Source organism: Astyanax mexicanus, chromosome 3, assembly GCF_023375975.1.
Source record: "Astyanax mexicanus isolate ESR-SI-001 chromosome 3, AstMex3_surface, whole genome shotgun sequence".
Classification (NCBI taxonomy): domain Eukaryota; kingdom Metazoa; phylum Chordata; class Actinopteri; order Characiformes; family Acestrorhamphidae; genus Astyanax; species Astyanax mexicanus.
Genome location: NC_064410.1, coordinates 29,037,692 through 29,061,604, shown reverse-complemented (window position 1 = coordinate 29,061,604; position 23,913 = coordinate 29,037,692). Strand labels below are relative to the sequence as shown.

The following is a 23,913-nucleotide window of genomic DNA, read 5'->3' as shown; positions in this document are numbered from 1 at the left end:
ATTTCTACCTATAATGTGACCTATAACCTGTACAATGCAATTGAAAAACAAACAGAAACCTTTCAGGGAGGTGAAGTAAAAATAAACAACTGAGATATTGAGGTTGCATAAGTGTGCACACCCTTTTATAACTAGGGGTGTTGCTGTGTTCAAATTTAACCAATAACCTTCAAACTCACTTTAAATTGGAGTCAGCACACACTTGTCAACAATTAAAGTGCCTCTGATCAACTCCAAATAAAGTTTAACTGTTCTAGTAGGCTTGTCCTGATATTTTTGCAGCCACATCTTTCAGCACAAGCCATGGTCCACAAAGAGATGCCAGAGCATCAGAGGTATCTCATTATTCATAGATATCAGTCAAGTGAAGGCTACAAAAGTCATTAAATATACCATGGAACACTTTGAAGACTGTCATCATCAAGTGGAGAAAACATGGCACAACAAGACATTACCAAGAACAAGACATTTGACAAAAATTGATGATAAGACAAGAGGAAAATTGGTCAAGGAGGCTGCCAAGAGGCCGACAGCAGCACTGAAGGAGCTGCAAGAATTTCTGGCAAGTACTGGCTGTGTAGTACATGTGACAACAATCTGTCGACTTCTTCATATGTCTGTGCAAAACAAACATCCAGAAAACATCTAAGCTCTACTTAATTTTCCAAAAATTCATCTGATATCTACCAAACGCATGTGGGAAAATGTGTTATGGTTTAATGAAACCAAGGTTAAACGTTTTGGACATAATTCCAAAAGGTATATTAGGCGCAAAAGCAACACTGCTCGTCACCAAAAGAACAGCATACCTACAGTGAAGCATGGTGGTGGCAGCATCATACTTTGGGGCTGTTTTTCTTCAGCTGGAACTGGGGCTTTATTCAGGGTGGACGGAATTTTGAACAGTTCCAAATACCAGTCAGTATTGGCAAAAACCTTCGGCCTCTGGTAGAAAACTGAAGATGAAAAGGAACTTCATCTTTCAGCACAACAATGACACAAAGGACACATCTAAATCAACAAAAGAATGGCTTCAGCGGTATAAGATTAAGGCTTTGGAATGGCCCAGCCTGAATCCAGACCTGAATCCCATTGAACATCTGTGGGGTAATCTGAAGAGGGCTTTTGAGCAGTTATGCAAAGAAGAGTGGGCAAATTTTGCCACATCAAGATGTGTCACGCTGATCACGTGTCACTGTGTCACGGTTCCTACCCAAAAAGACTGAGTGCTGTAATAAATACAAAAGATGTTGCAACAAAGTATTAGTTATATGTATTTAACCAGGTGATTTTAAGTTTTTTGTTTTATATTTTTTCGCTGTAAAGATTTATGTTTGTTTTTCAATTGCATTGTACAGGTTATAGGTCACATTAAATGTGAAAAAAGTTATGAAATTATTTGTCTTGCTTTAATTTTTTACAACACAAAAACCTGGCATTTGAACAGGGGTGTGTAGACTTTTTATATCCACTGTATATAGAGCAATGCCAGCATTCAAAATAATAGACAACAAACTGATGGATTGGTCACCAGTAATGTGGGACACTCATTTTCATCAAAACCTGCTTTCACCTGTTACCTACTCACCTGATTGTAATGAATTTATGAAATGTTCCAAAATATGTGTTCTGTATTGTATTACAATTTCTTAACTCATTTTGAGAATTGAGCAGACTATTCTGCAGATGATGACTTATATGATGAAATTGTGCTGACATGTTTTGAAGAGAACAACCATTACACTGAGAACTAACCAATTAAGATAGATCAACAAGATGCATTCTTTTGGAAAATTTACTAAATGTAGGATGATTGTGTGAAGTGTAGGCTACTTGTACAAAACCATTTGCAAAGATGTACTAAGTGCTTGAGACATGTACAAAGCATTTGAAATGTGATGAAAGCAATGAGAAATGCCATTCTGTTATGAGGAACCGCAAGTTAGTTTGGGAATTTGTCCATGTTATTTTGAGAATGTCATCTCAGTTTCAAGAAATGAGCCAAACCAATGGAGAAAAACTGTAAGACAAAATGCAATATGTGCTTCCATGTGGATTGTATACCATGAGTTTATCAAGTTGTTTCTGTAGTGTAGTGGTTATCACGTTCGCCTAACAAGGAAAGGTCCCTGTTTCGAAACCAGGCAGAAACAGGCTTTTTCTGTCTTGATTCTGTCCCATCAAACTGTAAAGTTTCTACAAGTTTTCGTACTACAGTTTTTCTCAATTGGTTTGGCTCATTTCTTGAAACTGAGATGACATTCCTATAACTAAAAGGTAAATTGGCCAAACAGACTTACAGTTCTTCACAACACTTCAGATAACCAGCAAAATGTCATATGTCTCCCAAAACGTTCATTCTTGCTTCAAAATGAAGTCTTTCTCCCATATAAATAGTCAGTACCATAAAAATGGCATAGATCCTTCTCAATTGCTTTGGCACATTTTCATTAATTTTGTCCATCTGTCAAAATAAACTGGACGGTGCAGCAAAACTACATGGATCCTCATCACTGCTCATATCGCTCCAAAAACAGTTTACCCATGTGTCAAAACTGATTTCCTTTCTCACACAAATCATCAGTGCCCCCAAAATGCATTGTCCCTTTGGCATTGTGTAAGTACTGCAAGTCAAAATGCTTAGATGTTTTGTCTTTATGGCAGAGGTCTAGCTAAAGGAATACAATATTCACACCACACACACTGCACTCTTTCTGCTGAGGAAATTGTAACTATTTTTATTTACAAGTACATTTTTACACATTACATTAGGTAGAAAGAAAAGAAAATACTAAGGAAAATGTATCAAATATACTATGTATACAAATTACAAAAACCTGCAAAAACAAAACAAAATACATTACAGTAGGTGAAAAAATAGTCAAGCATCACAAATGCAATACAGTAACATTCTGACTACTCTGTGTCACTCCCCTCTCTCCATCACCTTCCTGGCCATCCATCCGCTGCAGTCTGTTTGGCCATAAATTCTCATCAACATTGCATCTGATATGTTCTTTAGCAATGCACTGTGGGAAGAATGCCTGAGCCATCCTCTACACTGATCGCCACAGGACTATATAATCATTATATCATCACAGGACTATATCATCGTTATATAATCACAGGACTAGCATCAAAGAACTAGCACCAGGCCAAGATGTATACAGTGGATAGAAAAAGTCTACACACCCCTGTTCAAATGGTAGGTTTTTGTGATGTAAAAAAAATTACAATAAGACAAATAATTTCTACCTGTAATGTGACCTATAACCTGTACAATGCAATTGAAAAACAAACAGAAATCTTTCAGGGAGGTGAAGTAAAAATAAACAACTGAGATATTGAGGTTGCATAAGTGTGCACACCCTTTTATAACTAGGGGTGTTGCTGTGTTCAAATTTAACCAATAACCTTCAAACTCACTTTAAATTGGAGTCAGCACACACCTGTCAACAATTAAAGTGCCTCTGATCAACTCCAAATAAAGTTTAACTGTTCTAGTAGGCTTGTCCTGATATTTTTGTAGCCACATCTTTCAGCACAAGCCATGGTCCACAAAGAGATGCAAGAGCATCAGAGGTATCTCATTATTCATAGATATCAGTCAAGTGAAGGCTACAAAAGTCATTAAATATACCATGGAACACTTTGAAGACTGTCATCATCAATTGGAGAAAACATGGCACAACAAGACATTACCAAGAACAAGACATTTGACAAAAATTGATGATAAGACAAGAGGAAAATTGGTCAAGGAGGCTGCCAAGAGGCCGACAGCAGCACTGAAGGAGCTGCAAGAATTTCTGGCAAGTACTGGCTGTGTAGTACATGTGACAACAATCTGCCGACTTCTTCATATGTCTGTGCAAAACAAACATCCAGAAAACATCTAAGCTCTACTTAATTTTCCAAAAATTCATCTGATATCTACCAAACGCATGTGGGAAAATGTGTTATGGTTTAATGAAACCAAGGTTAAACGTTTTGGACATAATTCCAAAAGGTATATTAGGCGCAAAAGCAACACTGCTCGTCACCAAAAGAACAGCATACCTACAGTGAAGCATGGTGGTGGCAGCATCATACTTTGGGGCTGTTTTTCTTCAGCTGGAACTGGGGCTTTATTCAGGGTGGACGGAATTTTCAACAGTTCCAAATACCAGTCAGTATTGGCAAAAACCTTCGGCCTCTGGTAGAAAACTGAAGATGAAAAGGAACTTCATCTTTCAGCACAACAATGACACAAAGGACACATCTAAATCAACAAAAGAATGGCTTCAGCGATATAAGATTAAGGCTTTGGAATGGCCCAGCCTGAATCCAGACCTGAATCCCATTGAACATCTGTGGGGTAATCTGAAGAGGGCTGGGCACAGGAGATGCCCTCACATTTTGTCAGATTTTGAGCAGTTATGCAAAGAAGAGTGGGCAAATTTTGCCACATCAAGATGTGTCACGCTGATAGGTTCCTACCCAAAAAGACTGAGTGCTGTAATAAATGCAAAAGATGTTGCAACAAAGTATTAGTTATATGTATTTAACCAGGTGATTTTAAGTTTTTTGTTTTATATTTTTTCGCTGTAAAGATTTATGTTTGTTTTTTAATTGCATTGTACAGGTTATAGGTCACATTAAATGTGAAAAAAGTTATGAAATTATTTGTCTTGCTTTAATTTTTTTACAACACAAAAACCTGGCATTTGAACAGGGGTGTGTAGACTTTTTATATCCACTGTACTGTATATAGAGCAATGCCAGCATTCAAAATAATAGACAACAAACTGATGGATTGGTCACCAGTAATGTGGGACACTCATTTTCGTCAAAACCTGCTTTCATCTGTTACCTACTCACCTGATTGTAATGAATTTATGAAATGTTCCAAAATATGTGTTCTGTATTGTATTACAATTTCTTAATTCATTTTGAGAATTGAGCAGACTATTCTGCAGATGATGACTTATATGATGAAATTGTGCTGACATGTTTTGAAGAGAACAACCATTACACTGAGAACTAACCAATTAAGATAGATCAACAAGATGCATTCTTTTGGAAAATGTACTAAATGTAGGATGATTGTGTTAAGTGTAGGCTACTTGTACAAAACCATTTGCAAAGATGTACTAAGTGCTTGAGACATGTACAAAGCATTTGAAATGTGATGAAAGCAATGAGAAATGCCATTCTGTTATGAGGAACCGCAAGTTAGTTTGGGAATTTGTCCATGTTATTTTGAGAATGTCATCTCAGTTTCAAGAAATGAGCCAAACCAATGGAGAAAAACTGTAAGACAAAATGCAATATGTGCTTCCATGTGGATTGTATACCATGAGTTTATCAAGTTGTTTCTGTAGTGTAGTGGTTATCACGTTCGCCTAACAAGGAAAGGTCCCTGTTTCGAAACCAGGCAGAAACAGGCTTTTTCTGTCTTGATTCTGTCCCATCAAACTGTAAAGTTACTAAGACAAAATGCAATATGTGCTTCCATGTGGGTCTCATGCAATCACTGAAAGCAGTAGTTTCTTTAGTGTAGTGGTTATCACGTTCGCCTAACATGCGAAAGGTCCCTGGTTCGAAAGCAGGCAGAAACAGGACTCTTCTATCTTGATTCTGTCCCATCAAACACTACATTTTCTACTAGTTGTTGTACTAAGACAAAATGCAATATGTGCTTCCATGTGGATCGTATACCATGAGTTTATCAAGTTGTTTCTGTAGTGTAGTGGTTATCACGTTCGCCTAACACGCGAAAGGTCCCTGGTTCGAAACCAGGCAGAAACAAGACTTTTCTATCTTGATTCTGTCCCATCAAACTGTACATTTTCTACTAGTTGTTGTACTAAGACAAAATGCAATATGTGCTTCCATGCGGATCGTATACAATGCATTTATCAAGTTGTTTTTGTAGTGTAGTGGTTATCACGTTCGCCTCACACGCGAAAGGTCCCTGGTTCGAAACCAGGCAGAAACAGACTTTTTCTGTCTTGATTCTGTCCCATCAAACTGTAAAGTTTCTATAAGTTCTCGTACTAAGACAAAATGCAATATGTGCTTCCATGTGGGTCTTATGCAATCATTGAAAGCAGTTGTTTCTGTAGTGTAGTGGTTATCACGTTCGCCTAACACGCGAAAGGTCCCTGGTTCGAAACCAGGCAGAAACAGAACTCTTCTATCTTGATTCTGTCCCATCAAACTGTACATTTTCTACAAGTTGTCGTGCTAAGACAAAATGCAATATATGCTTCCATGCGGATCGTATACAATGCGTTTATCAAGTTGTTTCTGTAGTGTAGTGGTTATCAGGTTCGCCTAACACGCGAAAAGTCCCTGGTTCGAAACCAGGCAGAAACAAGACTTTTCTATCTTGATTCTGTCCCATCAAACTGTACATTTTCTACAAGTTGTCGTACTAAGACAAAATGCAATATGTGCTTCCATGCGGATCGTATACAATGCATTTATCAAGTTGTTTCTGTAGTGTAGTGGTTATCACGTTCGCCTCACGCGCGAAAGGTCCCTGGTTCGAAACCAGGCAGAAACAGACTTTTTCTGTCTTGATTCTGTCCCATCAAACTGTAAAGTTTCTATAAGTTCTCGTACTAAGACAAAATGCAATATGTGCTTCCATGTGGGTCTTATGCAATCACTGAAAGCAGTTGTTTCTGTAGTGTAGTGGTTATCACGTTCGCCTAACACGCGAAAGGTCCCTGGTTCGAAACCAGGCAGAAACAGAACTATTCTATCTTGATTCTGTCCCATCAAACTGTACATTTTCTACAAGTTGTCGTACTAAGACAAAATGCAATATGTGCTTCCATGCGGATCGTATACAATGCGTTTATCAAGTTGTTTCTGTAGTGTAGTGGTTATCAGGTTCGCCTAACACGCGAAAAGTCCCTGGTTCGAAACGAGGCAGAAACAAGACTTTTCTGTCTTGATTCTGTCCCATCAAACTTTACATTTTCTACAAGTTCTCGTACTAAGACAAAATGCAATATGTGCTTCCATGTGGGTCTTATGCAATCACTGAAAGCAGTTGTTTCTTTAGTGTAGTGGATATCACGTTCGCCTAACACGCGAAAGGTCCTTGGTTCGAAACCAGGCTGAAACATGTCTTTCCTGTCTTGATTCTGTCCCATCAAACTGTACAGTTTCTACAAGTTCTTCTACTAAGACAAAATGCAATACGTTCTTCCATGTTGACCTAATGCAGTGACGTAAACCAGTTGTTTCTGTAGTGTAGTGGTTATCACGTTCACCTAACACGCGAAAGGTCCCTGGTTCGAAACCAGGCAGAAACAAGACTTTTCTATCTTGATTCTGTCCCATCAAACTGTACATTTTCTACAAGTTCTTGTACTAAGACAAAATGCAATATGTGCTTCCATATGGATCGTATACAATGAGTTTATCAAGTTGTTTCTGTAGTGTAGTGGTTATCACGTTCGCCTCACTCACAAAAGGTCCCTGGTTCGAAACCAGGCAGAAACAGGGCTTTTCTATCTTGATTCTGTCCCATCAAACTGTACAATTTCTACAAGTTCTCATACTAAGACAAAATGCAATATGTGCTTCCATGTGGACCTAATACAGTGAAAAAAAGCAGTTGTTTCTGTAGTGTAGTGGTTATCACGTTTGCCTCACACGCGAAAGGTCCCTGGTTCGAAACCAGGCAGAAACAGGCTTTTTCTGTCTTGATTCTGTCCCATCAAACTGTAAAGTTTCTACAAGTTCTCTTACTAAGACAAAATGCAATATGTGCTTCCATGTGGGTCTTATGCAATCACTGAAAGCAGTTGTTTCTGTATTGTAGTGGTTATCACGTTCGCCTAACACGCGAAAGGTCCCTGGTTCGAAACCAGGCAGAAACACGTTTTTCCTGTCTTGATTCTGTCCCATCAAACTGTACAGTTTCTACAAGTTCTCTTACTAAGACAAAATGCAATATATGCTTCCATGCGGATCGTATACAATGCATATATCAAGTTGTTTCTGTAGTGTAGTGGTTATCACGTTCGCCTCACACGCGAAAGGTCCCTGGTTCGAAACCAGGAAGAAACAGGCTTTTTCTGTCTTGATTCTGTCCCATCAAACTGTTAAGTTTGTACAAGTTCTCTTACTAAGACAAAATGCAATATGTGCTTCCATGTGGGTCTTATGCAATCCCTGAAAGCAGTTGTTTCTGTAGTGTAGTGGTTATCACGTTCGCCAAACACGCGAAAGGTCCCTGGTTCGAAACCAGGCAGAAACACGTTTTTCCTGTCTTGATTCTGTCCCATCAAACTGTACAGTTTCTACAAGTTCTCTTACCAAGACAAAATGCAATATGTGCTTCCATGTGGGTCTTATGCAATCACTGAAAGCAGTTGTTTCTGTAGTGTAGTGGTTATCACGTTCGCCTAACACGCGAAAGGTCCCTGGTTCGAAACCAGGCAGAAACACGTTTTTCCTGTCTTGATTCTGTCCAATCAAACTGTACAGTTTCTACAAGTTGTCGTACTAAGACAAAATGCAATATGTGCTTACATGCGGATCGTATACAATGCATTTATCAAGTTGTTTCTGTAGTGTAGTGGTTATTACGTTAGCCTCACACACGAAAGGTCCCTGGTTCGAAACCAGGCAGAAACAAGACTTTTCTATCTTGATTCTGTCCCATCAAACATTACATTTTCTACAAGTTCTTGTACTAAGACAAAATGCAATATGTGCTTCCATGTGGGTCTTATGCAATCACTGAAAGCAGTTGTTTCAGTAGTGTAGTGGTTATCACGTTCGCCTAACACGCGAAAGGTCCTTGGTTCGAAACCAGGCAGAAACAAGACTTTTCTATCTTGATTCTGTCCCATCAAACTGTACATTTTCTATAATTTGTCGTACTAAGACAAAATGCAACATGTGCTTCCATATGGATCGTATACAATGAGTTTATCAAGTTGTTTCTGTAATGTTATGTTAATCACGTTCGGCTCACGCGCGAAAGGTCCCTGGTTCGAAACCAGGCAGAAACAGCACTTTTCTATCTTGATTCTGTCCCATCAAACTGTACAGTTTCTACAAGTTCTCTTACTAAGACAAAATGCAATATATGCTTCCATGCGGATCGTATACAATGCATTTATCAAGTTGTTTCTGTAGTGTAGTGGTTATCACGTTCGCCTAACACGCGAAAGGTCCCTGGTTCGAAACCAGGCAGAAACACGTTTTTCCTGTCTTGATTCTGTCCCATCACACTGTAAATTTTCTACAAGTTCTTGTACTAAGACAAAATGCAATATGTGCTTCCATGCGGATCGTATACAATGAGTTTATCAAGTTGTTTCTGTAGTGTAGTGGTTATCACGTTCGCCTAACACGCGAAAGGTCCCTGGTTCGAAACCAGGCAGAAACACGTCTTTCCTGTCTTGATTCTGTCCCATCAAACTGTACAGTTTCTACAAGTTCTTCTACTAAGACAAAATGCAATATGTGCTTCCATGTTGACCTAATGCAGTGCCATAAACCAGTTGTTTCTGTAGTGTAGTGGTTATCACGTTCACCTAACACGCGAAAGGTCCCTGGTTCGAAACCAGGCAGAAACAGGACTCTCTTTCTATGTGCTTGATTCTGTCCCATCAAATATTACATTTTCTACAAGTTGTTGTACTAAGACAAAATGCAATATGTGCTTCCATGTGGATTGTATACCATGAGTTTATCAAGTTGTTTCTGTAGTGTAGTGGTTATCACGTTCGCCTAACACGCGAAAGGTCCCTCGTTCGAAACCAGGCAGAAACAGGCTTTTTCTGTCTTGATTCTGTCCCGTCAAACTGTAAAGTTTCTACAAGTTCTCGTACTAAGACAAAATGCAATATGTGCTTCCATGTGGGTCTCATGCAATCACTGAAAGCAGTTGTTTCTTTAGTGTAGTGGTTATCACGTTCGCCTAACACGCGAAAGGTCCCTGGTTCGAAACCAGGCAGAAACAGGACTCTTCTATCTTGATTCTGTCCCATCAAACACTACATTTTCTACTAGTTGTTGTACTAAGACAAAATGCAATATGTGCTTCCATGTGGATCGTATACCATGAGTTTATCAAGTTGTTTCTGTAGTGTAGTGGTTATCACGTTCGCCTAACACGCGAAAGGTCCCTGGTTCGAAACCAGGCAGAAACAGGCTTTTTCTGTCTTGATTCTGTCCCATCAAACTGTAAAGTTTCTATAAGTTCTCGTACTAAGACAAAATGCAATATGTACTTCCATGTGGGTCTTATGCAATCACTGAAAGCAGTTGTTTCTTTAGTGTAGTGGTTATCACGTTCGCCTAACACGCGAAAGGTCCCTGGTTCGAAACCAGGCAGAAACAGAACTCTTCTATCTTGATTCTGTCCCATCAAACTGTACATTTTCTACAAGTTGTCGTACTAAGACAAAATGCAATATGTGCTTCCATGCGGATTGTATACAATGCGTTTATCAAGTTGTTTCTGTAGTGTAGTGGTTATCAGGTTCGCATAACACGCGAAAAGTCCCTGGTTCGAAACGAGGCAGAAACAAGACTTTTCTATCTTGATTCTGTCCCATCAAACTGTAAAGTTTCTACAAGTTCTCGTACTAAGACAAAATGCAATATGTACTTCCATGTGGGTCTTATGCAATCACTGAAAGCAGTTGTTTCTTTAGTGTAGTGGTTATCACGTTCGCCTAACACGCGAAAGGTCCTTGGTTTGAAACCAGGCAGAAACAGGCCTTTTCTATCTTAATTCTGTCCCATCAAACTGTACATTTTCTACAAGTTGTAGTACTAAGACAAAATGCAATATGTGCTTCCATGCGGATCGTATACAATGCGTTTATCAAGCTGTTTCTGTAGTGTAGTGGTTATCACGTTCGCCTAACATGCGAAAGGTCCCTGGTTCGAAACCAGGCAGAAAAACGTTTTTCCTGTCTTGATTCTGTCCCATCAAACTGTACAGTTTCTACAAGTTCTTCTACTAAGACAAAATGCAATATGTGCTTCCATGTTGACCTAATGCAGTGACATAAACCAGTTGTTTCTGTAGTGTAGTGGTTATCACGTTCACCAAACACGCAAAAGGTCCCTGGTTCGAAACCAGGCAGAAACAGGACTCTCTTTCTATGTGCTTGATTCTGTCCCATCAAATATTACATTTTCTACAAGTTGTTGTACTAAGACAAAATGCAATATGTGCTTCCATGTGGATTGTATACCATGAGTTTATCAAGTTGTTTCTGTAGTGTAGTGGTTATCACGTTCGCCTAACACGCGAAAGGTCCCTGGTTCGAAACCAGGCAGAAACAGGACTCTTCTATCTTGATTCTGTCCCATCAAACACTACATTTTCTACTAGTTGTTGTACTAAGACACAATGCAATATGTGCTTCCATGTGGATCGTATACAATGCATTTATCAAGTTGTTTCTGTAGTGTAGTGGTTATCACGTTCGCCTCACACGCGAAAGGTCCCTGGTTCGAAACCAGGCAGAAACAGACTTTTTCTGTCTTGATTCTGTCCCATCAAACTGTAAATTTACTGCAAGTTCTCTTACTAAGACAAAATGCAATATGTGCTTCCATGTGGGCCTAATGCATTGAGTTAAACCAGTTGTTTCTGTAGTGTAGTGGTTATCACGTTCGCCTCACACGCGAAAGGTCCCTGGTTCGAAACCAGGCAAAAACAAGACTTTTCTATCTTGATTCTGTCCCATCAAACTGTACATTTTCTACTAGTTGTTGTACTAAGACAAAATGCAATATGTGCTTCCATGCGGATCGTATACAATGCATTTATCAAGTTGTTTTTGTAGTGTAGTGGTTATCACGTTCGCCTCACACGCGAAAGGTCCCTGGTTCGAAACCAGGCAGAAACAGACTTTTTCTGTCTTGATTCTGTCCCATCAAACTGTAAAGTTTCTATAAGTTCTCGTACTAAGACAAAATGCAATATGTGCTTCCATGTGGGTCTTATGCAATCATTGAAAGCAGTTGTTTCTGTAGTGTAGTGGTTATCACGTTCGCCTAACACGCGAAAGGTCCCTGGTTCGAAACCAGGCAGAAACAGAACTCTTCTATCTTGGTTCTGTCCCATCAAACTGTACATTTTCTACAAGTTGTCGTGCTAAGACAAAATGCAATATATGCTTCCATGCGGATCGTATACAATGCGTTTATCAAGTTGTTTCTGTAGTGTAGTGGTTATCAGGTTCGCCTAACACGCGAAAAGTCCCTGGTTCGAAACCAGGCAGAAACAAGACTTTTCTATCTTGATTCTGTCCCATCAAACTGTACATTTTCTACAAGTTGTCGTACTAAGACAAAATGCAATATGTGCTTCCATGCGGATCGTATACAATGCATTTATCAAGTTGTTTCTGTAGTGTAGTGGTTATCACGTTCGCCTCACGCGCGAAAGGTCCCTGGTTCGAAACCAGGCAGAAACAGACTTTTTCTGTCTTGATTCTGTCCCATCAAACTGTAAAGTTTCTATAAGTTCTCGTACTAAGACAAAATGCAATATGTGCTTCCATGTGGGTCTTATGCAATCACTGAAAGCAGTTGTTTCTGTAGTGTAGTGGTTATCACGTTCGCCTAACACGCGAAAGGTCCCTGGTTCGAAACCAGGCAGAAACAGAACTATTCTATCTTGATTCTGTCCCATCAAACTGTACATTTTCTACAAGTTGTCGTACTAAGACAAAATGCAATATGTGCTTCCATGCGGATCGTATACAATGCGTTTATCAAGTTGTTTCTGTAGTGTAGTGGTTATCAGGTTCGCCTAACACGCGAAAAGTCCCTGGTTCGAAACGAGGCAGAAACAAGACTTTTCTGTCTTGATTCTGTCCCATCAAACTTTACATTTTCTACAAGTTCTCGTACTAAGACAAAATGCAATATGTGCTTCCATGTGGGTCTTATGCAATCACTGAAAGCAGTTGTTTCTTTAGTGTAGTGGATATCACGTTCGCCTAACACGCGAAAGGTCCTTGGTTCGAAACCAGGCTGAAACATGTCTTTCCTGTCTTGATTCTGTCCCATCAAACTGTACAGTTTCTACAAGTTCTTCTACTAAGACAAAATGCAATACGTTCTTCCATGTTGACCTAATGCAGTGACGTAAACCAGTTGTTTCTGTAGTGTAGTGGTTATCACGTTCACCTAACACGCGAAAGGTCCCTGGTTCGAAACCAGGCAGAAACAAGACTTTTCTATCTTGATTCTGTCCCATCAAACTGTACATTTTCTACAAGTTCTTGTACTAAGACAAAATGCAATATGTGCTTCCATATGGATCTTATACAATGAGTTTATCAAGTTGTTTCTGTAGTGTAGTGGTTATCACGTTCGCCTCACTCACAAAAGGTCCCTGGTTCGAAACCAGGCAGAAACAGGGCTTTTCTATCTTGATTCTGTCCCATCAAACTGTACAATTTCTACAAGTTCTCATACTAAGACAAAATGCAATATGTGCTTCCATGTGGACCTAATACAGTGAAAAAAAGCAGTTGTTTCTGTAGTGTAGTGGTTATCACGTTTGCCTCACACGCGAAAGGTCCCTGGTTCGAAACCAGGCAGAAACAGGCTTTTTCTGTCTTGATTCTGTCCCATCAAACTGTAAAGTTTCTACAAGTTCTCTTACTAAGACAAAATGCAATATGTGCTTCCATGTGGGTCTTATGCAATCACTGAAAGCAGTTGTTTCTGTATTGTAGTGGTTATCACGTTCGCCTAACACGCGAAAGGTCCCTGGTTCGAAACCAGGCAGAAACACGTTTTTCCTGTCTTGATTCTGTCCCATCAAACTGTACAGTTTCTACAAGTTGCCCTACTAAGACAAAATGCAATATTTGCTTCCATGCGGATCGTATACAATGCATATATCAAGTTGTTTCTGTAGTGTAGTGGTTATCACGTTCGCCTCACACGCGAAAGGTCCCTGGTTCGAAACCAGGCAGAAACAGGCTTTTTCTGTCTTGATTCTGTCCCATCAAACTGTTAAGTTTGTACAAGTTCTCTTACTAAGACAAAATGCAATATGTGCTTCCATGTGGGTCTTATGCAATCCCTGAAAGCAGTTGTTTCTGTAGTGTAGTGGTTATCACGTTCGCCAAACACGCGAAAGGTCCCTGGTTCGAAACCAGGCAGAAACACGTTTTTCCTGTCTTGATTCTGTCCCATCAAACTGTACAGTTTCTACAAGTTCTCTTACCAAGACAAAATGCAATATGTGCTTCCATGTGGGTCTTATGCAATCACTGAAAGCAGTTGTTTCTGTAGTGTAGTGGTTATCACGTTCGCCTAACACGCGAAAGGTCCCTGGTTCGAAACCAGGCAGAAACACGTTTTTCCTGTCTTGATTCTGTCCAATCAAACTGTACAGTTTCTACAAGTTGTCGTACTAAGACAAAATGCAATATGTGCTTACATGCGGATCGTATACAATGCATTTATCAAGTTGTTTCTGTAGTGTAGTGGTTATTACGTTAGCCTCACACACGAAAGGTCCCTGGTTCGAAACCAGGCAGAAACAAGACTTTTCTATCTTGATTCTGTCCCATCAAACATTACATTTTCTACAAGTTCTTGTACTAAGACAAAATGCAATATGTGCTTCCATGTGGGTCTTATGCAATCACTGAAAGCAGTTGTTTCAGTAGTGTAGTGGTTATCACGTTCGCCTAACACGCGAAAGGTCCTTGGTTCGAAACCAGGCAGAAACAAGACTTTTCTATCTTGATTCTGTCCCATCAAACTGTACATTTTCTATAATTTGTCGTACTAAGACAAAATGCAACATGTGCTTCCATATGGATCGTATACAATGAGTTTATCAAGTTGTTTCTGTAATGTTATGTTAATCACGTTCGGCTCACGCGCGAAAGGTCCCTGGTTCGAAACCAGGCAGAAACAGCACTTTTCTATCTTGATTCTGTCCCATCAAACTGTACAGTTTCTACAAGTTCTCTTACTAAGACAAAATGCAATATATGCTTCCATGCGGATCGTATACAATGCATTTATCAAGTTGTTTCTGTAGTGTAGTGGTTATCACGTTCGCCTAACACGCGTGAAAGTTCCCTGGTTCGAAACCAGGCAGGAACAGGCTTTTTCTGTCTTGATTCTGTCCCATCAAACTGTAAAGTTTCTACAAGTTCTCTTACTAAGACAAAATGCAATATTTGCTTCCATGTGGGTCTTATGCAATCACTGAAAGCAGTTGTTTCTGTATTGTAGTGGTTATCACGTTCGCCTAACACGCGAAAGGTCCCTGGTTCGAAACCAGGCAGAAACAGGACTCTCTTTCTATGTGCTTGATTCTGTCCCATCAAATATTACATTTTCTACAAGTTGTTGTACTAAGACAAAATGCAATATGTGCTTCCATGTGGATTGTATACCATGAGTTTATCAAGTTGTTTCTGTAGTGTAGTGGTTATCACGTTCGCCTAACACGCGAAAGGTCCCTGTTTCGAAACCAGGCAGAAACAGGCTTTTTCCGTCTTGATTCTGTCCCATCAAACTGTACATTTTCTACAAGTTGTCGTACTAAGACAAAATGCAATATGTGCTTCCATGCGGATCGTATACAATGCATTTATCAAGTTGTTTCTGTAGTGTAGTGGTTATCACGTTCGCCTCACACGCGAAAGGTCCCTGGTTCGAAACCAGGCAGAAACAGACTTTTTCTGTCTTGATTCTGTCCCATCAAACTGTAACGTTTCTGTAAGTTCTCGTACTAAGACAAAATGCAATATGTGCTTCCATGTGGGTCTTATGCAATCACTGAAAGCAGTTGTTTTTGTAGTGTAGTGGTTATCACGTTCGCCTAACATGCGAAAGGTCCCTGGTTCGAAACCAGGCAGAAACAAGACTTTTCTATCTTGATTCTGTCCCATCAAACTGTACATTTTCTACAAGTTGTCGTACTAAGACAAAATGCAATATGTGCTTCCATGCGGATCGTATACAATGCATTTATCAAGTTGTTTCTGTAGTGTAGTGGTTATCACGTTCGCCTCACACGCGAAAGGTCCCTGGTTCGAAACCAGGCAGAAACAGACTTTTTCTGTCTTGATTCTGTCCCATCAAACTGTAACGTTTCTGTAAGTTCTCGTACTAAGACAAAATGCAATATGTGCTTCCATGTGGGTCTTATGCAATCACTGAAAGCAGTTGTTTCTGTAGTGTAGTGGTTATCACGTTCGCCTAACACGCGAAAGGTCCCTGGTTCGAAACCAGGCAGAAATAGAACTCTTCTATCTTGATTCTGTCCCATCAAACTGTACATTTTCTACAAGTTGTCGTACTAAGACAAAATGCAATATGTGCTTCCATGCGGATCGTATACAAGGCGTTTATCAAGTTGTTTCTGTAGTGTAGTGGTTATCAGGTTCGCCTAACACGCGAAAAGTCCCTGGTTCGAAACGAGGCAGAAACAAGACTTTTCTATCTTGATTCTGTCCCATCAAACTTTACATTTTCTACAAGTTCTCGTACTAAGACAAAATGCAATATGTGCTTCCATGTGGGTCTTATGCAATCACTGAAAGCAGTTGTTTCTTTAGTGTAGTGGATATCACGTTCGCCTAACACGCGAAAGGTCCTTGGTTCGAAACCAGGCTGAAACATGTTTTTCCTGTCTTGATTCTGTCCCATCAAACTGTACAGTTTCTACAAGTTCTTCTACTAAGACAAAATGCAATACGTGCTTCCATGTTGACCTAATGCAGTGACGTAAACCAGTTGTTTCTGTAGTGTAGTGGTTATCACGTTCACCTAACACGCGAAAGGTACCTGATTCGAAACCAGGCAGAAACAAGACTTTTCTATCTTGTTTCTGTCCCATCAAACTGTACATTTTCTACAAGTTCTTGTACTAAGACAAAATGCAATATGTGCTTCCATGCGGATCGTATACAATGCATTTATCAAGTTGTTTCTGTAGTGTAGTGGTTATCACGTTCGCCTAACACGCGAAAGGTCCCTGGTTCGAAACCAGGCAGGAACAGGCTTTTTCTGTCTTGATTCTGTCCCATCAAACTGTACAATTTCTACAAGTTCTCATACTAAGACAAAATGCAATATGTGCTTCCATGTGGACCTAATACAGTGAAAAAAAGCAGTTGTTTCTGTAGTGTAGTGGTTATCACGTTAGCCTCACACGCGAAAGGTCCCTGGTTCGAAACCAGGCAGAAACAGGCTTTTTCTGTCTTGATTCTGTCCCATCAAACTGTAAAGTTTCTACAAGTTCTCTTACTAAGACAAAATGCAATATGTGCTTCCATGTGGGTCTTATGCAATCACTGAAAGCAGTTGTTTCTGTAGTGTAGTGGTTATCACGTTCGCCTAACACGCGAAAGGTCCCTGGTTCGAAACCAGGCAGAAACACGTTTTTCCTGTCTTGATTCTGTCCAATCAAACTGTACAGTTTCTACAATTTGTCGTACTAAGACAAAATGCAACATGTGCTTCCATATGGATCGTATACAATGAGTTTATCAAGTTGTTTCTGTAGTGTTGTGTTAATCACGTTCGCCTCACGCGCGAAAGGTCCCTGGTTCGAAACCAGGCAGAAACAGCACTTTTCTATCTTGATTCTGTCCCATCAAACTGTACAGTTTCTACAAGTTCTCTTACTAAGACAAAATGCAATATGTGCTTCAATGTGGGCCTAATGCATTGAGTTAAACCAGTTGTTTCTGTAGTGTAGTGGTTATCACGTTCGCCTCACACGCGAAAGGTCCCTGGTTCGAAACCAGGCAGAAACAAGACTTTTCTATCTTGATTCTGTCCCATCAAACTGTACATTTTCTACTAGTTGTTGTACTAAGACAAAATGCAATATGTGCTTCCATGTGGATTGTATACCATGAGTTTATCAAGTTGTTTCTGTAGTGTAGTGGTTATCACGTTCGCCTAACACGCGAAAGGTCCCTGGTTCGAAACCAGGCAGAAACAAGACTTTTCTATCTTGATTCTGTCCCATCAAACTGTACATTTTCTACAAGTTCTTGTACTAAGACAAAATGCAATATGTGCTTCCATGCGGATCGTATACAATGCATTTATCAAGTTGTTTCTGTAGTGTAGTGGTTATCACGTTCGCCTCACACGCGAAAGGTCCCTGGTTCGAAACCAGGCAGAAACAGACTTTTTCTGTCTTGATTCTGTCCCATCAAACTGTAACGTTTCTGTAAGTTCTCGTACTAAGACAAAATGCAATATGTGCTTCCATGTGGGTCTTATGCAATCACTGAAAGCAGTTGTTTCTGTAGTGTAGTGGTTATCACGTTCGCCTAACACGCGAAAGGTCCCTGGTTCGAAACCAGGCAGAAATAGAACTCTTCTATCTTGATTCTGTCCCATCAAACTGTACATTTTCTACAAGTTGTCGTACTAAGACAAAATGCAATATGTGCTTCCATGCGGATCGTATACAAGGCGTTTATCAAGTTGTTTCTGTAGTGTAGTGGTTATCAGGTTCGCCTAACACGCGAAAAGTCCCTGGTTCGAAACGAGGCAGAAACAAGACTTTTCTATCTTGATTCTGTCCCATCAAACTTTACATTTTCTACAAGTTCTCGTACTAAGACAAAATGCAATATGTGCTTCCATGTGGGTCTTATGCAATCACTGAAAGCAGTTGTTTCTTTAGTGTAGTGGATATCACGTTCGCCTAACACGCGAAAGGTCCTTGGTTCGAAACCAGGCTGAAACATGTTTTTCCTGTCTTGATTCTGTCCCATCAAACTGTACAGTTTCTACAAGTTCTTCTACTAAGACAAAATGCAATACGTGCTTCCATGTTGACCTAATGCAGTAACGTAAACCAGTTGTTTCTGTAGTGTAGTGGTTATCACGTTCACCTAACACGCGAAAGGTACCTGATTCGAAACCAGGCAGAAACAAGACTTTTCTATCTTGGTTCTGTCCCATCAAACTGTACATTTTCTACAAGTTGTCGTACTAAGACAAAATGCAATATGTGCTTCCATGCAGATCGTATACAATGCGTTTATCAAGCTGTTTCTGTAGTGTAGTGGTTATTACGTTCGCCTAACACGCGAAAGCTCCTTGGTTCGAAACCAGGCAGAAACAGGCCTTTTCTATCTTAATTCTGTCCCATCAAACTGTACATTTTCTACAAGTTGTAGTACTAAGACAAAATGCAATATGTGCTTCCATGCGGATCGTATACAATGCGTTTATCAAGCTGTTTCTGTAGTGTTGTGGTTATCACGTTCGCCTAACACGCGAAAGGTCCCTGGTTCGAAACCAGGCAGAAACACGTCTTTCCTGTCTTGATTCTGTCCCATCAAACTGTACAGTTTCTACAAGTTCTTCTACTAAGACAAAATGCAATATGTGCTTCCATGCGGATCGTATACAATGCGTTTATCAAGCTGTTTCTGTAGTGTTGTGGTTATCACGTTCGCCTCACTCACAAAAGATTCCTGGTCCGAAACCAGGCAGAAACAGGGCTTTTCTATCTTGATTCTGTCCCATCAAACTGTACAATTTCTACAAGTTCTCATACTAAGACAAAATGCAATATGTGCTTCCATGCGGATCGTATACAATGCATTTATCAAGTTGTTTCTGTAGTGTAGTGGTTATCACGTTCGCCTCACACGCGAAAGGTCCCTGGTTCGAAACCAGGCAGGAACAGGCTTTTTCTGTCTTGATTCTGTCCCATCAAACTGTACAATTTCTACAAGTTCTCATACTAAGACAAAATGCAATATGTGCTTCCATGTGGACCTAATACAGTGAAAAAAAGCAGTTGTTTCTGTAGTGTAGTGGTTATCACGTTAGCCTCACACGCGAAAGGTCCCTGGTTCGAAACCAGGCAGAAACAGGCTTTTTCTGTCTTGATTCTGTCCCATCAAACTGTAAAGTTTCTACAAGTCCTCTTACTAAGACAAAATGCAATATGTGCTTCCATGTGGGTCTTATGCAATCACAGAAAGCAGTTGTTTCTGTAGTGTAGTGGTTATCACGTTCGCCTAACACGCGAAAGGTCCCTGGTTCGAAACCAGGCAGAAACACGTTTTTCCTGTCTTGATTCTGTCCAATCAAACTGTACAGTTTCTACAATTTGTCGTACTAAGACAAAATGCAACATGTGCTTCCATATGGATCGTATACAATGAGTTTATCAAGTTGTTTCTGTAGTGTTGTGTTAATCACGTTCGCCTCACGCGCGAAAGGTCCCTGGTTCGAAACCAGGCTGAAACATGTTTTTCCTGTCTTGATTCTGTCCCATCAAACTGTACAGTTTCTACAAGTTCTTCTACTAAGACAAAATGCAATACGTGCTTCCATGTTGACCTAATGCAGTGACGTAAACCAGTTGTTTCTGTAGTGTAGTGGTTATCATGTTCACCTAACACGCGAAAGGTCCCTGGTTCGAAACCAGGCAGAAACAAGACTTTTCTATCTTGTTTCTGTCCCATCAAACTGTACATTTTCTACAAGTTCTTGTACTAAGACAAAATGCAATATGTGCTTCCATATGGATCGTATACAATGAGTTTATCAAGTTGTTTCTGTAGTGTAGTGGTTATCACGTTCGCCTCACTCACAAAAGGTCACTGGTTCGAAACCAGGCAGAAACAGGGCTTTTCTATCTTGATTCTGTCCCATCAAACTGTACAATTTCTACAAGTTCTCATACTAAGACAAAATGCAATATGTGCTTCCATGCGGATCGTATACAATGCATTTATCAAGTTGTTTCTGTAGTGTAGTGGTTATCACGTTCGCCTAACACGCGAAAGGTCCCTGGTTCGAAACCAGGCAGGAACAGGCTTTTTCTGTCTTGATTCTGTCCCATCAAACTGTACAATTTCTACAAGTTCTCATACTAAGACAAAATGCAATATGTGCTTCCATGTGGACCTAATACAGTGAAAAAAAGCAGTTGTTTCTGTAGTGTAGTGGTTATCACGTTAGCCTCACACGCGAAAGGTCCCTGGTTCGAAACCAGGCAGAAACAGGCTTTTTCTGTCTTGATTCTGTCCCATCAAACTGTAAAGTTTCTACAAGTTCTCTTACTAAGACAAAATGCAATATGTGCTTCCATGTGGGTCTTATGCAATCACTGAAAGCAGTTGTTTCTGTAGTGTAGTGGTTATCACGTTCGCCTAACACGCGAAAGGTCCCTGGTTCGAAACCAGGCAGAAACACGTTTTTCCTGTCTTGATTCTGTCCAATCAAACTGTACAGTTTCTACAATTTGTCGTACTAAGACAAAATGCAACATGTGCTTCCATATGGATCGTATACAATGAGTTTATCAAGTTGTTTCTGTAGTGTTGTGTTAATCACGTTCGCCTCACGCGCGAAAGGTCCCTGGTTCGAAACCAGGCAGAAACAGCACTTTTCTATCTTGATTCTGTCCCATCAAACTGTACAGTTTCTACAAGTTCTCTTACTAAGACAAAATGCAATATGTGCTTCAATGTGGGCCTAATGCATTGAGTTAAACCAGTTGTTTCTGTAGTGTAGTGGTTATCACGTTCGCCTCACACGCGAAAGGTCCCTGGTTCGAAACCAGGCAGAAACAAGACTTTTCTATCTTGATTCTGTCCCATCAAACTGTACATTTTCTACTAGTTGTTGTACTAAGACAAAATGCAATATGTGCTTCCATGTGGATCGTATACCATGAGTTTATCAAGTTGTTTCTGTAGTGTAGTGGTTATCACGTTCGCCTAACACGCGAAAGGTCCCTGGTTCGAAACCAGGCAGAAACAGGCTTTTTCTGTCTTGATTCTGTCCCATCAAACTGTAAATTTTCTGCAAGTTCTCTTACTAAGACAAAATGCAATATGTGCTTCCATGTGGGCCTAATGCATTGAGTTAAACCAGTTGTTTCTGTAGTGTAGTGGTTATCACGTTCGCCTCACTCACAAAAGGTCACTGGTTCGAAACCAGGCAGAAACAGGGCTTTTCTATCTTGATTCTGTCCCATCAAACTGTACAATTTCTACAAGTTCTCATACTAAGACAAAATGCAATATGTGCTTCCATGCGGATCGTATACAATGCATTTATCAAGTTTTTTCTGTAGTGTAGTGGTTATCACGTTCGCCTAACACGCGAAAGGTCCCTGGTTCGAAACCAGGCAGGAACAGGCTTTTTCTGTCTAGATTCTGTCCCATCAAACTGTACAATTTCTACAAGTTCTCATACTAAGACAAAATGCAATATGTGCTTCCATGTGGACCTAATACAGTGAAAAAAAGCAGTTGTTTCTGTAGTGTAGTGGTTATCACGTTAGCCTCACACGCGAAAGGTCCCTGGTTCGAAACCAGGCAGAAACAGGCTTTTTCTGTCTTGATTCTGTCCCATCAAACTGTAAAGTTTCTACAAGTTCTCTTACTAAGACAAAATGCAATATGTGCTTCCATGTGGGTCTTATGCAATCACTGAAAGCAGTTGTTTCTGTAGTGTAGTGGTTATCACGTTCGCCTAACACGCGAAAGGTCCCTGGTTCGAAACCAGGCAGAAACACGTTTTTCCTGTCTTGATTCTGTCCAATCAAACTGTACAGTTTCTACAATTTGTCGTACTAAGACAAAATGCAACATGTGCTTCCATATGGATCGTATACAATGAGTTTATCAAGTTGTTTCTGTAGTGTTGTGTTAATCACGTTCGCCTCACGCGCGAAAGGTCCCTGGTTCGAAACCAGGCAGAAACAGCACTTTTCTATCTTGATTCTGTCCCATCAAACTGTACAGTTTCTACAAGTTCTCTTACTAAGACAAAATGCAATATGTGCTTCAATGTGGGCCTAATGCATTGAGTTAAACCAGTTGTTTCTGTAGTGTAGTGGTTATCACGTTCGCCTCACTCGCGAAAGGTCCCTGGTTCGAAACCAGGCAGAAACAAGACTTTTCTATCTTGATTCTGTCCCATCAAACTGTACATTTTCTACTAGTTGTTGTACTAAGACAAAATGCAATATGTGCTTCCATGTGGATCGTATACCATGAGTTTATCAAGTTGTTTCTGTAGTGTAGTGGTTATCACGTTCGCCTAACACGCGAAAGGTCCCTGGTTCGAAACCAGGCAGAAACAGGCTTTTTCTGTCTTGATTCTGTCCCATCAAACTGTAAATTTTCTGCAAGTTCTCTTACTAAGACAAAATGCAATATGTGCTTCAATGTGGGCCTAATGCATTGAGTTAAACCAGTTGTTTCTGTAGTGTAGTGGTTATCACGTTCGCCTCACACGCGAAAGGTCCCTGGTTCGAAACCAGGCAGAAACAAGACTTTTCTATCTTGATTCTGTCCCATCAAACTGTACATTTTCTACAAGTTGTCGTACTAAGACAAAATGCAATATGTGCTTCCATGCAGATCGTATACAATGCGTTTATCAAGCTGTTTCTGTAGTGTAGTGGTTATTACGTTCGCCTAACACGCGAAAGCTCCTTGGTTCGAAACCAGGCAGAAACAGGCCTTTTCTATCTTAATTCTGTCCCATCAAACTGTACATTTTCTACAAGTTGTAGTACTAAGACAAAATGCAATATGTGCTTCCATGCGGATCGTATACAATGCGTTTATCAAGCTGTTTCTGTAGTGTTGTGGTTATCACGTTCGCCTAACACGCGAAAGGTCCCTGGTTCGAAACCAGGCAGAAACACGTCTTTCCTGTCTTGATTCTGTCCCATCAAACTGTACAGTTTCTACAAGTTCTTCTACTAAGACAAAATGCAATATATGCTTCCATGCGGATCGTATACAATGCGTTTATCAAGCTGTTTCTGTAGTGTTGTGGTTATCACGTTCGCCTAACACGCGAAAGGTCCTTGGTTCGAAACCAGGCAGAAACAAGACTTTTCTATCTTGATTCTGTCCCATCAAACTGTACATTTTCTACAATTTGTCG

General features: G+C 40.1%; 48 non-coding genes across 48 annotated transcripts; all 48 read left to right on the top strand.

Moving 5' to 3' along the window:
• The first annotated feature begins 5,714 nt into the window (after positions 1-5,714).
• On the top strand, positions 5,715-5,787 carry trnav-aac (transfer RNA valine (anticodon AAC)). Its single transcript has one exon. It is a non-coding gene; the product is annotated as a tRNA-Val (tRNA).
• Positions 5,788-5,904: 117 nt separating this feature from the next.
• trnav-cac (transfer RNA valine (anticodon CAC)) lies at positions 5,905-5,977 on the top strand. Its single transcript has one exon. It is a non-coding gene; the product is annotated as a tRNA-Val (tRNA).
• Positions 5,978-6,094: 117 nt separating this feature from the next.
• On the top strand, positions 6,095-6,167 carry trnav-aac (transfer RNA valine (anticodon AAC)). The gene has a single exon. It is a non-coding gene; the product is annotated as a tRNA-Val (tRNA).
• A 307-nt stretch (positions 6,168-6,474) lies between these two features.
• On the top strand, positions 6,475-6,547 carry trnav-cac (transfer RNA valine (anticodon CAC)). Its single transcript has one exon. It is a non-coding gene; the product is annotated as a tRNA-Val (tRNA).
• Positions 6,548-6,664: 117 nt separating this feature from the next.
• trnav-aac (transfer RNA valine (anticodon AAC)) lies at positions 6,665-6,737 on the top strand. Its single transcript has one exon. It is a non-coding gene; the product is annotated as a tRNA-Val (tRNA).
• A 497-nt stretch (positions 6,738-7,234) lies between these two features.
• On the top strand, positions 7,235-7,307 carry trnav-aac (transfer RNA valine (anticodon AAC)). The gene has a single exon. It is a non-coding gene; the product is annotated as a tRNA-Val (tRNA).
• Positions 7,308-7,614: 307 nt separating this feature from the next.
• Positions 7,615-7,687, top strand: trnav-cac (transfer RNA valine (anticodon CAC)). The gene has a single exon. It is a non-coding gene; the product is annotated as a tRNA-Val (tRNA).
• A 307-nt stretch (positions 7,688-7,994) lies between these two features.
• On the top strand, positions 7,995-8,067 carry trnav-cac (transfer RNA valine (anticodon CAC)). The gene has a single exon. It is a non-coding gene; the product is annotated as a tRNA-Val (tRNA).
• A 307-nt stretch (positions 8,068-8,374) lies between these two features.
• On the top strand, positions 8,375-8,447 carry trnav-aac (transfer RNA valine (anticodon AAC)). The gene has a single exon. It is a non-coding gene; the product is annotated as a tRNA-Val (tRNA).
• Positions 8,448-9,134: 687 nt separating this feature from the next.
• On the top strand, positions 9,135-9,207 carry trnav-aac (transfer RNA valine (anticodon AAC)). Its single transcript has one exon. It is a non-coding gene; the product is annotated as a tRNA-Val (tRNA).
• Positions 9,208-9,324: 117 nt separating this feature from the next.
• trnav-aac (transfer RNA valine (anticodon AAC)) lies at positions 9,325-9,397 on the top strand. Its single transcript has one exon. It is a non-coding gene; the product is annotated as a tRNA-Val (tRNA).
• Positions 9,398-9,514: 117 nt separating this feature from the next.
• trnav-aac (transfer RNA valine (anticodon AAC)) lies at positions 9,515-9,587 on the top strand. Its single transcript has one exon. It is a non-coding gene; the product is annotated as a tRNA-Val (tRNA).
• A 503-nt stretch (positions 9,588-10,090) lies between these two features.
• Positions 10,091-10,163, top strand: trnav-aac (transfer RNA valine (anticodon AAC)). Its single transcript has one exon. It is a non-coding gene; the product is annotated as a tRNA-Val (tRNA).
• Positions 10,164-11,236: 1,073 nt separating this feature from the next.
• On the top strand, positions 11,237-11,309 carry trnav-aac (transfer RNA valine (anticodon AAC)). Its single transcript has one exon. It is a non-coding gene; the product is annotated as a tRNA-Val (tRNA).
• A 117-nt stretch (positions 11,310-11,426) lies between these two features.
• On the top strand, positions 11,427-11,499 carry trnav-cac (transfer RNA valine (anticodon CAC)). The gene has a single exon. It is a non-coding gene; the product is annotated as a tRNA-Val (tRNA).
• Positions 11,500-11,616: 117 nt separating this feature from the next.
• trnav-cac (transfer RNA valine (anticodon CAC)) lies at positions 11,617-11,689 on the top strand. Its single transcript has one exon. It is a non-coding gene; the product is annotated as a tRNA-Val (tRNA).
• A 117-nt stretch (positions 11,690-11,806) lies between these two features.
• trnav-cac (transfer RNA valine (anticodon CAC)) lies at positions 11,807-11,879 on the top strand. Its single transcript has one exon. It is a non-coding gene; the product is annotated as a tRNA-Val (tRNA).
• A 117-nt stretch (positions 11,880-11,996) lies between these two features.
• trnav-aac (transfer RNA valine (anticodon AAC)) lies at positions 11,997-12,069 on the top strand. Its single transcript has one exon. It is a non-coding gene; the product is annotated as a tRNA-Val (tRNA).
• A 307-nt stretch (positions 12,070-12,376) lies between these two features.
• Positions 12,377-12,449, top strand: trnav-cac (transfer RNA valine (anticodon CAC)). The gene has a single exon. It is a non-coding gene; the product is annotated as a tRNA-Val (tRNA).
• Positions 12,450-12,566: 117 nt separating this feature from the next.
• Positions 12,567-12,639, top strand: trnav-aac (transfer RNA valine (anticodon AAC)). The gene has a single exon. It is a non-coding gene; the product is annotated as a tRNA-Val (tRNA).
• A 497-nt stretch (positions 12,640-13,136) lies between these two features.
• trnav-aac (transfer RNA valine (anticodon AAC)) lies at positions 13,137-13,209 on the top strand. The gene has a single exon. It is a non-coding gene; the product is annotated as a tRNA-Val (tRNA).
• Positions 13,210-13,516: 307 nt separating this feature from the next.
• trnav-cac (transfer RNA valine (anticodon CAC)) lies at positions 13,517-13,589 on the top strand. The gene has a single exon. It is a non-coding gene; the product is annotated as a tRNA-Val (tRNA).
• A 307-nt stretch (positions 13,590-13,896) lies between these two features.
• trnav-cac (transfer RNA valine (anticodon CAC)) lies at positions 13,897-13,969 on the top strand. The gene has a single exon. It is a non-coding gene; the product is annotated as a tRNA-Val (tRNA).
• Positions 13,970-14,276: 307 nt separating this feature from the next.
• Positions 14,277-14,349, top strand: trnav-aac (transfer RNA valine (anticodon AAC)). The gene has a single exon. It is a non-coding gene; the product is annotated as a tRNA-Val (tRNA).
• A 1,265-nt stretch (positions 14,350-15,614) lies between these two features.
• Positions 15,615-15,687, top strand: trnav-cac (transfer RNA valine (anticodon CAC)). The gene has a single exon. It is a non-coding gene; the product is annotated as a tRNA-Val (tRNA).
• A 117-nt stretch (positions 15,688-15,804) lies between these two features.
• On the top strand, positions 15,805-15,877 carry trnav-aac (transfer RNA valine (anticodon AAC)). The gene has a single exon. It is a non-coding gene; the product is annotated as a tRNA-Val (tRNA).
• Positions 15,878-15,994: 117 nt separating this feature from the next.
• On the top strand, positions 15,995-16,067 carry trnav-cac (transfer RNA valine (anticodon CAC)). Its single transcript has one exon. It is a non-coding gene; the product is annotated as a tRNA-Val (tRNA).
• Positions 16,068-16,184: 117 nt separating this feature from the next.
• trnav-aac (transfer RNA valine (anticodon AAC)) lies at positions 16,185-16,257 on the top strand. The gene has a single exon. It is a non-coding gene; the product is annotated as a tRNA-Val (tRNA).
• Positions 16,258-16,944: 687 nt separating this feature from the next.
• On the top strand, positions 16,945-17,017 carry trnav-aac (transfer RNA valine (anticodon AAC)). The gene has a single exon. It is a non-coding gene; the product is annotated as a tRNA-Val (tRNA).
• Positions 17,018-17,134: 117 nt separating this feature from the next.
• trnav-cac (transfer RNA valine (anticodon CAC)) lies at positions 17,135-17,207 on the top strand. The gene has a single exon. It is a non-coding gene; the product is annotated as a tRNA-Val (tRNA).
• Positions 17,208-17,324: 117 nt separating this feature from the next.
• trnav-aac (transfer RNA valine (anticodon AAC)) lies at positions 17,325-17,397 on the top strand. Its single transcript has one exon. It is a non-coding gene; the product is annotated as a tRNA-Val (tRNA).
• A 307-nt stretch (positions 17,398-17,704) lies between these two features.
• trnav-cac (transfer RNA valine (anticodon CAC)) lies at positions 17,705-17,777 on the top strand. The gene has a single exon. It is a non-coding gene; the product is annotated as a tRNA-Val (tRNA).
• A 117-nt stretch (positions 17,778-17,894) lies between these two features.
• On the top strand, positions 17,895-17,967 carry trnav-aac (transfer RNA valine (anticodon AAC)). Its single transcript has one exon. It is a non-coding gene; the product is annotated as a tRNA-Val (tRNA).
• A 117-nt stretch (positions 17,968-18,084) lies between these two features.
• trnav-cac (transfer RNA valine (anticodon CAC)) lies at positions 18,085-18,157 on the top strand. The gene has a single exon. It is a non-coding gene; the product is annotated as a tRNA-Val (tRNA).
• A 117-nt stretch (positions 18,158-18,274) lies between these two features.
• Positions 18,275-18,347, top strand: trnav-cac (transfer RNA valine (anticodon CAC)). The gene has a single exon. It is a non-coding gene; the product is annotated as a tRNA-Val (tRNA).
• A 1,257-nt stretch (positions 18,348-19,604) lies between these two features.
• On the top strand, positions 19,605-19,677 carry trnav-cac (transfer RNA valine (anticodon CAC)). The gene has a single exon. It is a non-coding gene; the product is annotated as a tRNA-Val (tRNA).
• Positions 19,678-19,794: 117 nt separating this feature from the next.
• Positions 19,795-19,867, top strand: trnav-cac (transfer RNA valine (anticodon CAC)). Its single transcript has one exon. It is a non-coding gene; the product is annotated as a tRNA-Val (tRNA).
• A 117-nt stretch (positions 19,868-19,984) lies between these two features.
• trnav-aac (transfer RNA valine (anticodon AAC)) lies at positions 19,985-20,057 on the top strand. Its single transcript has one exon. It is a non-coding gene; the product is annotated as a tRNA-Val (tRNA).
• A 687-nt stretch (positions 20,058-20,744) lies between these two features.
• trnav-aac (transfer RNA valine (anticodon AAC)) lies at positions 20,745-20,817 on the top strand. The gene has a single exon. It is a non-coding gene; the product is annotated as a tRNA-Val (tRNA).
• A 117-nt stretch (positions 20,818-20,934) lies between these two features.
• On the top strand, positions 20,935-21,007 carry trnav-cac (transfer RNA valine (anticodon CAC)). The gene has a single exon. It is a non-coding gene; the product is annotated as a tRNA-Val (tRNA).
• A 117-nt stretch (positions 21,008-21,124) lies between these two features.
• On the top strand, positions 21,125-21,197 carry trnav-aac (transfer RNA valine (anticodon AAC)). The gene has a single exon. It is a non-coding gene; the product is annotated as a tRNA-Val (tRNA).
• Positions 21,198-21,504: 307 nt separating this feature from the next.
• On the top strand, positions 21,505-21,577 carry trnav-cac (transfer RNA valine (anticodon CAC)). Its single transcript has one exon. It is a non-coding gene; the product is annotated as a tRNA-Val (tRNA).
• Positions 21,578-21,694: 117 nt separating this feature from the next.
• On the top strand, positions 21,695-21,767 carry trnav-aac (transfer RNA valine (anticodon AAC)). The gene has a single exon. It is a non-coding gene; the product is annotated as a tRNA-Val (tRNA).
• A 497-nt stretch (positions 21,768-22,264) lies between these two features.
• On the top strand, positions 22,265-22,337 carry trnav-cac (transfer RNA valine (anticodon CAC)). The gene has a single exon. It is a non-coding gene; the product is annotated as a tRNA-Val (tRNA).
• Positions 22,338-22,454: 117 nt separating this feature from the next.
• trnav-aac (transfer RNA valine (anticodon AAC)) lies at positions 22,455-22,527 on the top strand. Its single transcript has one exon. It is a non-coding gene; the product is annotated as a tRNA-Val (tRNA).
• A 307-nt stretch (positions 22,528-22,834) lies between these two features.
• Positions 22,835-22,907, top strand: trnav-cac (transfer RNA valine (anticodon CAC)). Its single transcript has one exon. It is a non-coding gene; the product is annotated as a tRNA-Val (tRNA).
• Positions 22,908-23,024: 117 nt separating this feature from the next.
• On the top strand, positions 23,025-23,097 carry trnav-aac (transfer RNA valine (anticodon AAC)). The gene has a single exon. It is a non-coding gene; the product is annotated as a tRNA-Val (tRNA).
• Positions 23,098-23,214: 117 nt separating this feature from the next.
• On the top strand, positions 23,215-23,287 carry trnav-cac (transfer RNA valine (anticodon CAC)). Its single transcript has one exon. It is a non-coding gene; the product is annotated as a tRNA-Val (tRNA).
• The last annotated feature ends 626 nt before the right edge of the window (positions 23,288-23,913 follow it).